This window comes from Psammomys obesus, unplaced genomic scaffold (genome assembly GCF_907164565.1).
Source record: "Psammomys obesus unplaced genomic scaffold, mPsaObe1.curated_primary_1811, whole genome shotgun sequence".
Taxonomy (NCBI): Eukaryota; Metazoa; Chordata; class Mammalia; order Rodentia; family Muridae; genus Psammomys; species Psammomys obesus.
Window position 1 is genome coordinate 6,587,131 of NW_026585626.1, and position 8,599 is coordinate 6,595,729.

At 43.3% G+C, this 8,599-nt stretch overlaps 2 protein-coding genes across 2 annotated transcripts in view; both read left to right on the plus strand.

Annotated features, from left to right (window-relative positions):
* Med20 (mediator complex subunit 20) overlaps nucleotides 1–8,599 on the plus strand; it is a 63,479-nt gene that overhangs the window by 54,765 nt on the left and 115 nt on the right. The window lies entirely within an intron of this gene.
* Frs3 (fibroblast growth factor receptor substrate 3) overlaps nucleotides 1–8,599 on the plus strand; it is a 59,161-nt gene that overhangs the window by 17,480 nt on the left and 33,082 nt on the right. The gene's annotated exons all lie outside the window — the stretch shown is intronic.

Below are 8,599 nucleotides of genomic sequence, written 5' to 3' on the forward strand. Positions count from 1 at the left end.
GCAGTTCTTAATGTATAAGTGTGTCTTCAGTATAAATGGCTGTGTGTGGAAAGTAGCCATGTGAAGGAAGCAGGAAGGAGACTCCCAGGTTCACTGCCTGGGCTGCCCAGGAAAACAGTTGTTGGCATCTTGAGTTTTGAGCTTGAATCAATTTTTTCCAGAGAAAATATATTTGGGCCAAGAGCCTGTAATCACAGCCCATGCCTGTAATCCCACTACTTGGGAGGTTGAGATAGGAGGATCACTCTAAGTTCAAGGCCAGCCTGGGAAAAAGACATCAACAGACCCTGTTTCAAGCTCAGGGGGCGCAGGGGCTGGAGAGATGGCTCAGAGGTTAAGAGCACTGGCTGTTCTTCCAAAGGTTCTGAGTTCAATTCCCAGCACCCACATGGTAGCTCAAGCTGGGTGCGCTGTTGCACTCCTGTAATCCCAGCACTCAGGGAGGCAGAGGCAGGCAGATCACTGTGAGATTGAGGCCAGCAAAGGCTGCACAGAGAAACCCTGATGGGGGCGGGGGGAGACCCTGTCTCAAAACTAAATACTTTTGACACCTGCCACCACGGTGGTGCTGACACTAGTCTCATGTTACAGACACCCAGTAGGTTCAATAGGCTTTCTAAAGTACTTTTTAGACTTACTCTTATTTTATGTGTATAAATGTTTTGCTGTATATCTTCACATTATGTGTGTGCAGGGGCCTTACAGGCCAGAAGAGGGCATCAGGTCACCAGGCGCTGGAGTTAGAGACAGTTGTACACTACCATGTAGATGCCGGGAATTGAACCTGCACCCTCTACAACAACAGTTAGTGCTCATAACTACTGAATCATCTTTCTAGACCCTCCACCTTATTTTCTGAGACAGGATCAATCTCTCCCTCTCTCTGAACGTGGGGCTCACTGATCAGCTTCAGCAGTTGGCCAGCGACAGCTAGAGTTACCAACATGCATCACATGCTTAGCTTTTACATGGCTGCTGGGGCTCTAAACTCAGGTCACATGCTTACATGACAAGCGCACTACTGACTCAGCCATCTCCCCACCCCGTAAATATATGTGAGGTTATTTTTGTTGGTTGGTTGTTTTTGTTGTTGTTATAATTTTGTTTTGTTTATATATAAATTATTTCTTAGGGGGCTGGTGAAATGGCTTGACAGGAAAACACAGTTACCACCAGACCTGATCATCTAAGTTAGATATCTGGGACCCATATGATGAAAGAACACATACCACTCTCACAAACTGTCCTCTGACATCCATACACACCAGGCATACATGGGTTCACACAGGCTAAAATAAATTAATAAATGTAGTTTTAAAATTACATCTTGGTGTTGGAGAGATAGCTGAGCAGTTAAGATTTGGGGACATGTGTCAGTGGGTAAAGCATTTACCCTGTAGGTATAGGACTCTGAGCTTGAATTCCCAGAACTCGTATAAGGCCAGGCATGATAGCACATACCTGTAATACCAGACTCCTAAGATGAGACAGGAAGCAGAGACAGGGGATCTCTAGAACCTTGTGGACAGTTAGCCTGGCATCCATAATGATGGAAAAAAGAGATTCTGTCTCAAGGTGGAAGGTGAGGGCTGGCACCCAAAGCTGTTCCCTGATCTTCATGATGGCACACACATGTTGGATTCATATATGAGCATGCATAGATGCACATCATATGCATACCTTGCAGGCCCCCTCCCCCGCCAAGAAAAAAGAAAAGAAAACTACAAAATGGGCCAGTGGGATGCCTTCACAGATAAAGGTGCTTGCCATGCAAACTTGGCCACCTGAGTGGAAGGATAGAACTGATTCCCAAAAGTTGTCTCCTGACCTCCAGACATGACCCAGCAAACTATTTAAACTAAACTTGAAGTAGGCTTCTAAATACAATGCTTACATAGCAACCTGGTTCTGACTCCTAGCTGTAATCTCTCTGCACAGAGTTGGAGATTATTTTTCTGGAGGTTTTAGGAATTGAATCTGGGGCAAGTACTCTGTCGTTGACCTCAGTCCTCTTTTACCTTTTATTTTGAGACAGGATCATACTAAGTTGCTATCTTAGTTACTTTTCTGCTGCTGTGACAGAGCACCATGACGAAAGCAACTTAGAGAAGACAGTTTATTGAGGGCTTGCTTTCAGTTCCAGAGAGTTAGTCCCTGGCCATCATGCTGGGAAGCATGGCAGCAGGTAGGCAGGCATGTCATTGGAGCAGTGACAGAGAGCTGATCTACAGGGACAAGGCGGGGGGTAGAAAGAGAACGGAAACTGGAGTTTCCTCCAGGTTTAAAACCTCTCAGGTCTGAGCATCAATGAATATTTTTAATCTCAGTGTTCAACCCCTCCAGGGTCTCCAGGCTGTGGGCTGACTATGGATATCCCTAGCCCACTACCATTCCTTCTACAGGAGAGTGGGAATAAAGGCAAAGAGAAGCCAGGGTCTCCACCCCGCAACACACACTCATACTACCCCTTAGCCAAGGGCGCCTGTCTGACCTTTGCTATATCCACTCTTCTCAGGCTCTGTCCTACTTTTAGTTTTTTGTGTTAGCTGTAAATATGAAAGTTCATAAGGCTGGATTCATTGTAATTACAGTTTTGAATTGCTGCCTGCCTGGGTCTTTGTTATGCTCAGTAAAGATTTGCCTAGAACTCACTATGTAGTCAAGGATAGCTTTCAATTTGCTGTAGTCCTCCTGCCTCAGCCTCCTGAGTGCTGGGATTAGAGGTCTGAGCCACCATGTCCAGGTAAAACCCTTTACTTGATTTTTTTTATAGGGTAGTTTGTTTTTGCTTTGGTTTGATTGATTTGCTTGCTTGCTTGTTTGTTTTTTAAGAATGTCTCTATATATGCTTGGCTGTCCTGGAACTTACTATGGAGACCAAGCTAGCCTTGAAAGACCAGAGATCTGTCTGGGTACTGGGATTAAAGGTATATACCACACCCACTCAAATACTTTTTTCTTAACAACATGTTGATAATAAATTATATTTTCTCCTATGCTTTTAGAATAAAGCATTAGTAACAAGCAAACTCCCTCAGTGGTGGAATATGGCACAGGGACAGTTCCCCATGCAGAAACTTAAAAGCAAGGCAGGGGCTGCAGTACAGCAGAGCTGTAGGCCAAGAAAAGGTAGTCCAGTCACTACCCCGAGAAGGCCAATGGTGCAGCAGCAAATGCTAAAGAGCCTAGAAGTGGGGATCCGGAAGAGAACTGAGCATGACATGGTTGTGGAGGCCAGCCTAAGAGGCTCACACTGCTGAAGGATATGTCGAAGATGGGCCACCATCCTGAAGACACCAGGACTTTCCAGGTGACTCCAGGGGCTGGCTGGACCCTGCTTCAGTCCTGTGGAGCTGGAACAGCACTAGCAAGTGAGCTTAGCAGCACCCTGGGTGCTGAGGCCACTTAGCTTCTGCTGGTCTTAGGGCCTGTCTTCACCAGTGTGACACTCGGTGATAGACCTGGCTCCGTTGATCCTAACACTTCAAAGCATCTTCACTGTATTGCCTCTCCAGCCTGTAGGCTTTGTGGAGACTCACTTCTGGGTGCATTTAGTGAGTGGAAGGGTTAAAATACCCAGCACTGTTGCATATGGCAGTGAGCAGAATCACAGATGTTGATGATGCCACATAATTAGTATTCTTTTATGTAAATGAAGGCTGTCAGCATGTTACCATAGTGTCTACTCTCTGAAGCTGGGATAGATGCCATTTGGTCTCACCAAGACCAAGCAGGATTATTCCTTGGTCCTTAGGTAAGAACTGAGAAAAGGAAAACCAAAGAAATAGAAATAGAGATCTTCCTGTATTGACTTCCTTAATTTGTTTCCTATTTTATTTTTTGAAATTTTCTGATGATGGTTACACATTGCTAAGACATTTTCTATGTGAGAATAATGGGAATGATACTATTAAAGATTTTCAAGCTTTAGCGTTTTTGTTTTTGTTTGTTTTTTGTTTTTCGAGACAGGGTTTCTCTGAGTAGCCTTGGCTATCCTGGACTTGCTTTGTAGACCAGGTTGGCCTTGAACTCACAGATTCATCTGCCTCTGCCTGAGTGCTGCGAAGTATGTGTGTGTATATTTACATAAATATATATAATGTTCATTTACTGCTTGGAGACTTCCGAAAAACCAATTTGGGGGCTGGAGAGATGGCTTAGTGGATCTTGCTTTTCCAGAAGTTCCAAGTTCCCAGCATGTATATCCGGTACCTCTCGGCAGCTTATAATTTCCAGGGCTACACAGAGAAACCCTGTCTCAGAAAACAAAGCAAAACCATAAATATAAATAAATAAATAAATAAATAAATAAATAAATAAATAAATAAATAAGTGAATGAATGAATGAATGAATGAGTGAGTGATAAATCTAGTAGTTTCTTATCAGAACAAAAGGCAAAGGTTGAGATTTTTCTAGCATTCCATTTAACACTAAGGAATATTTATTGTGGGATCATTTAAAATGTTGATTCTGGTTTTATACCCAGCTCAGTCAGCTTTTGGCTTCCTCCTTTCTTCGTCTCTCCCTCCATGGTGACTGGGGATATTGAATCTACAGTACCATGCCTACTAAGTGGAGCACTTAATTCAGCTTTGTTTGCTTGTTTTTTTTTTTTTTTGTTGTTTGTTTGTTTTGTGGTGTTGTTGTTTTTTTAGAAAAAAAATAGTGATTGATGTAGGAGGGTCTAGCCCATTGTGGGTTCTATAAGTGAGCAGAGTAAGCAAGCCAGTAAACAGAACCCTTCAGTGGCTTCTGCATCAGCTCCTGCCCTAACTTTCTGCAGTGATGGACTACTACCCAGAGATATATGTGAAAAACAACAACAACAACAAAAAAAACAAAAACCTTTCGTCCCCAAGTTGCTTTTGGTCATGGTGTTTTATTACAGCAATATTAATCCTAACTAATACATTCCAGCATTTGACAGGCTGAGGCAGAAGAATTGCCACAAACAAGTTCAAGGGTAGCCTGATCTGGAAGTGAGACCTTGCTTCCAAATTTTAAAAAGAAAGAGAGAGAGTAAACAAGCAAACTATAATGATAAAAATTCAAGTGCTGGTACTCACTGGCTTTGCTCTCCCATATACACCTGCATCTGGGGTATGCACAGTTTCGAATAAAGCAGCTGGTCTGCTAAACAGTGCAGAGCTACTGAGGTGCAGCCATTTCTTTGCCCGTTACACTCCAGGCTCGTCTATTTGGAGTATTGAGTACCTGTCACACTGCATGACGTATGTGTCAGGTGAAAATTTAGAATTATTGTGACCTTTGAGAATATGAAGAAAAGGGATGTACATGTCAGAAAAATACAAAATAGAATTACCCTTTCTGTTAGTGGGGTTTGGGCTTGTTCTGAAGTAAAGCTAGGGTACGTATGGGAGAGCCCCTCCTTTTACTCTGTCTTATCCTGGATGACATGGTTGTTTTTCTTTCACGTCACTTTCGGGAGGTTTCCATTTTGAGATCAGATAAGCTGTCCTTTAGAGAGGCTAGTCTGCCTAGCTGAGGTAATTGGTGAGGTGCAAAGAGGCCCTGTGTTTTCCTGCGTGGATTTACCCTGCCAGATGGCAGGGTTAGTGAGTCACCACCACAGAGCTGAACTGGGGTGAGGGCTGGACAGGGAAAGATGTGCTCCAGTAGTAGGGTTATAGACCAGAACACGAAATCAGGAGAAACGTTTCTCCAAGTGCCCTTCCCAGCAGGTCTCCACAGAGGCAGTGTGGACTGTTTGGCTGGTCGTGTCGTTTCTCCATTTCATTCTAGCCCAGGAGCTGGCTTTGGGAGACATCAGTCTTCTGTTTCATGGTATAAGATCTGATGACACTAACTTCCTGAAGACACACCAGGGCAAAATGGGGATTGCTAGGCATCAGGAACTTGTTCTAAGAGGAGGCCATTCAGATATGGATCAGCAAGCCTCAACTGTGCTGTCACAAGGCTGCAGTCATTAGCCAAATGTGACTGTTTTGTTGCTAGGTTTGTTTTGTTTTTGTTTTCAAGACAGGGCTTCTCTGTGTAGCTCTAGCTGTCCTGGAACTCACTCTGTAGACCAGGCTAGCCTTGAAACATAGAGTTGTTTGTTTCAAGATAGGGTCTCACTGTGTAGCCCTGGCTGGTCTGTAACTGATTTGTAGACCAGGTTGGCTTTGAACTCAAAGAGATTTACCTACCTCTATCTCTCAAGTGCTGGTATTAAAGGCATGGGTCATGGAGCTCAACCTCACTTGACTTTTTTGTTTTTTGTTTTTTTGAGACAAGGTTTCTCTGTGTAGCCTTGGCTGTTCTGGAACTCTGTAGACCAGACTGGTCTCGAACTCACAGAGATACACCTGTCTCTGCCTCCCCAAGAAGAGGAGTTGTTAAATTAAGTTAAATTTTAATTAAAGTTAATGGAGTTAAAAGTTAAGACCTCAATCCCATTAGGCACATTTCAAGTGTTTCATATTCACATGTGACTAGTTACTACAGTATTGGAAGGCAAAAGAGAGAACAGTCTATCATTTCAGGCAGTGTTGTGCTGAGTGGAAGAATTTGGAAAATAGCCAGGTATGGTGTGGAGCAGGGCTTTACTTCCAGTATTCAGACTGAAGGCAGGCGTGGGTCAATCTCGGAGTTGGAGGTCAACCTGCTCTACACTGAAAGTTCCAGGCCAGCCAGGAATACATAGAGACCCTGCCTTTGGAGAAGTGGGGAAGGTTTGGAAAATAGAATTCTTCCTTTTGTTTCTGAGTTCTTCATCTCTAATTTGTTGGACTGGTTCAGTGTTTGGTGGCCTTGTTTAAAGTGGACCCCTCTGCACATGCGGATTCATCTGGTATGAATTAGTAGGTAGGGAGGTAGGAAAGAACCCAAGGAATTCTGATGCAGGTGGGAGTTGAGGAACTAGTTTGAAAAACAGAAACTTGCTGATTTCCTGTTGTTCTGTTTTCCCCTTCGTTTCTTCATGGCCGCGCTGCAGTGTGTCGAGCAGCATTTGCCCTTTCATCTCTTCAGTTTTTAGTTATGTGTGTTGTGATTTGCTGTGCCCTAAGAAAGCAAAAATACCTCTTTCAGGGCTGTTTCAAACTGGAGAGCTATCTCCCAGCCCCCGAGAGAGTCGCTCTGATAATAATGTTTGACCTGTTCTTGAACACTCAGGTTTTGGCACTATAATGGAGTAAAACATATGAACTCCTCTCTAAAGGCGATTATATCTAGTCAGAGTGAACAAACACATCTAGAAAAATGACTTAGAGTGGAAATAGCAACAAATCTGTAGCAAATACTAAGAATAAGAATGAATGATGATTAGAAAGTAATGCAGTAGAAGCTAGGTCCTGGCAGTCCTTCTCTTAATTAGGATAGAATAGATGGCTTTTCTTTTTGTGATTTGAGAATTTTCTCCGCCCCCACCCCCTTTCTGTGCAGTGTTTATTTCTCCCGGTGATCAGGAGCTAACTGAATCCATTGAGGTAAAGCCAACAGTTAAACAAAACTTTAACATTATACTATTTTTTTGTGTGTTCATGAGGCTGGGGTATGCATGTTCTCTCCTATGATGACCATGTGAGATCTGGGGATTGAACTCAGGCCATCATGCTTAGCTGCAGACCTCTGATGTAGAGATTTTTGCTCTCGGAAATGGAAAGTGAGGAAGCATTAGAGGGGAAGTTCTCTTATAAGAACTGAGGCTGGAGATGCAGCTCAGCAGTTGGCAGTGCTTCTTGCTCTTCCAGATGACTGTGACTGATTCCCAGCACACTCATCAGGGCCTCACAGCTTCCTGTAACTCCAACTCAGGAAATCTGACTTCTAGCCTCTGTGGCCACACATGAGCACAAACCTCCATACAGACAAATATGCATACATACACACACTAAAAAATAAAATAGCCAGGTGTGGTGGTTCATGCCTTTAATACTAGTACGCAAGAGGCAGTTGGATCTCTGAGTTCAAAGCCAGCCTTGGAAACATAGTGAGACCCTGTCACCAAACCAACAAACATAAGCCAGGGGGGTAGGAGGAAGGCAATGTTAGAGCTCAGTAATACTAACACTTGTTTACTGAGTTAGAAGGATTGCCACTAATTTGAGGCTAACCTGGGCTACAGAGTAAGTCATTGGCAAAACAGAAGGGAAGCAAGCTTGCTTCCATTTGCTTGTTTCTTGTTTCTGAGTAGTTGGCTAGAACACTGTCATCCCAGTGGACAGACACACCATGTCTTGCCCTATCATCTTGCCCAGATTCATCTGTGTATGTGCTTTTCAGAAAAGATGTGGGATTTGCCATTCTTTCTACAAAATGTGTTCTCTTCAGAAAAGCTAACTCACACAATGTTACTGAAATTGAGGCTTAAGCCCTGCCTCCTTCGGTGTTGTTTGGCTTTCTTTTTCTTATCTTTCTCTTATTCTATACCTTTGCTTTGAAATACACTGAAATTGACCCAAGGTCATGTTGATTTTGTTTTGAGGCCCTTGTCCCTCACTCCTGGTAGTACTTGAAATACTAGTTTCAACTTTCAAAAGAACAACTCTCTAGTTAAAAACTAATATGTCTTGCACAGAAATGCCAGTTGCAACCCTTTTTCTAGGAAAACATTTTGCTGAAATTCTGCTTTTT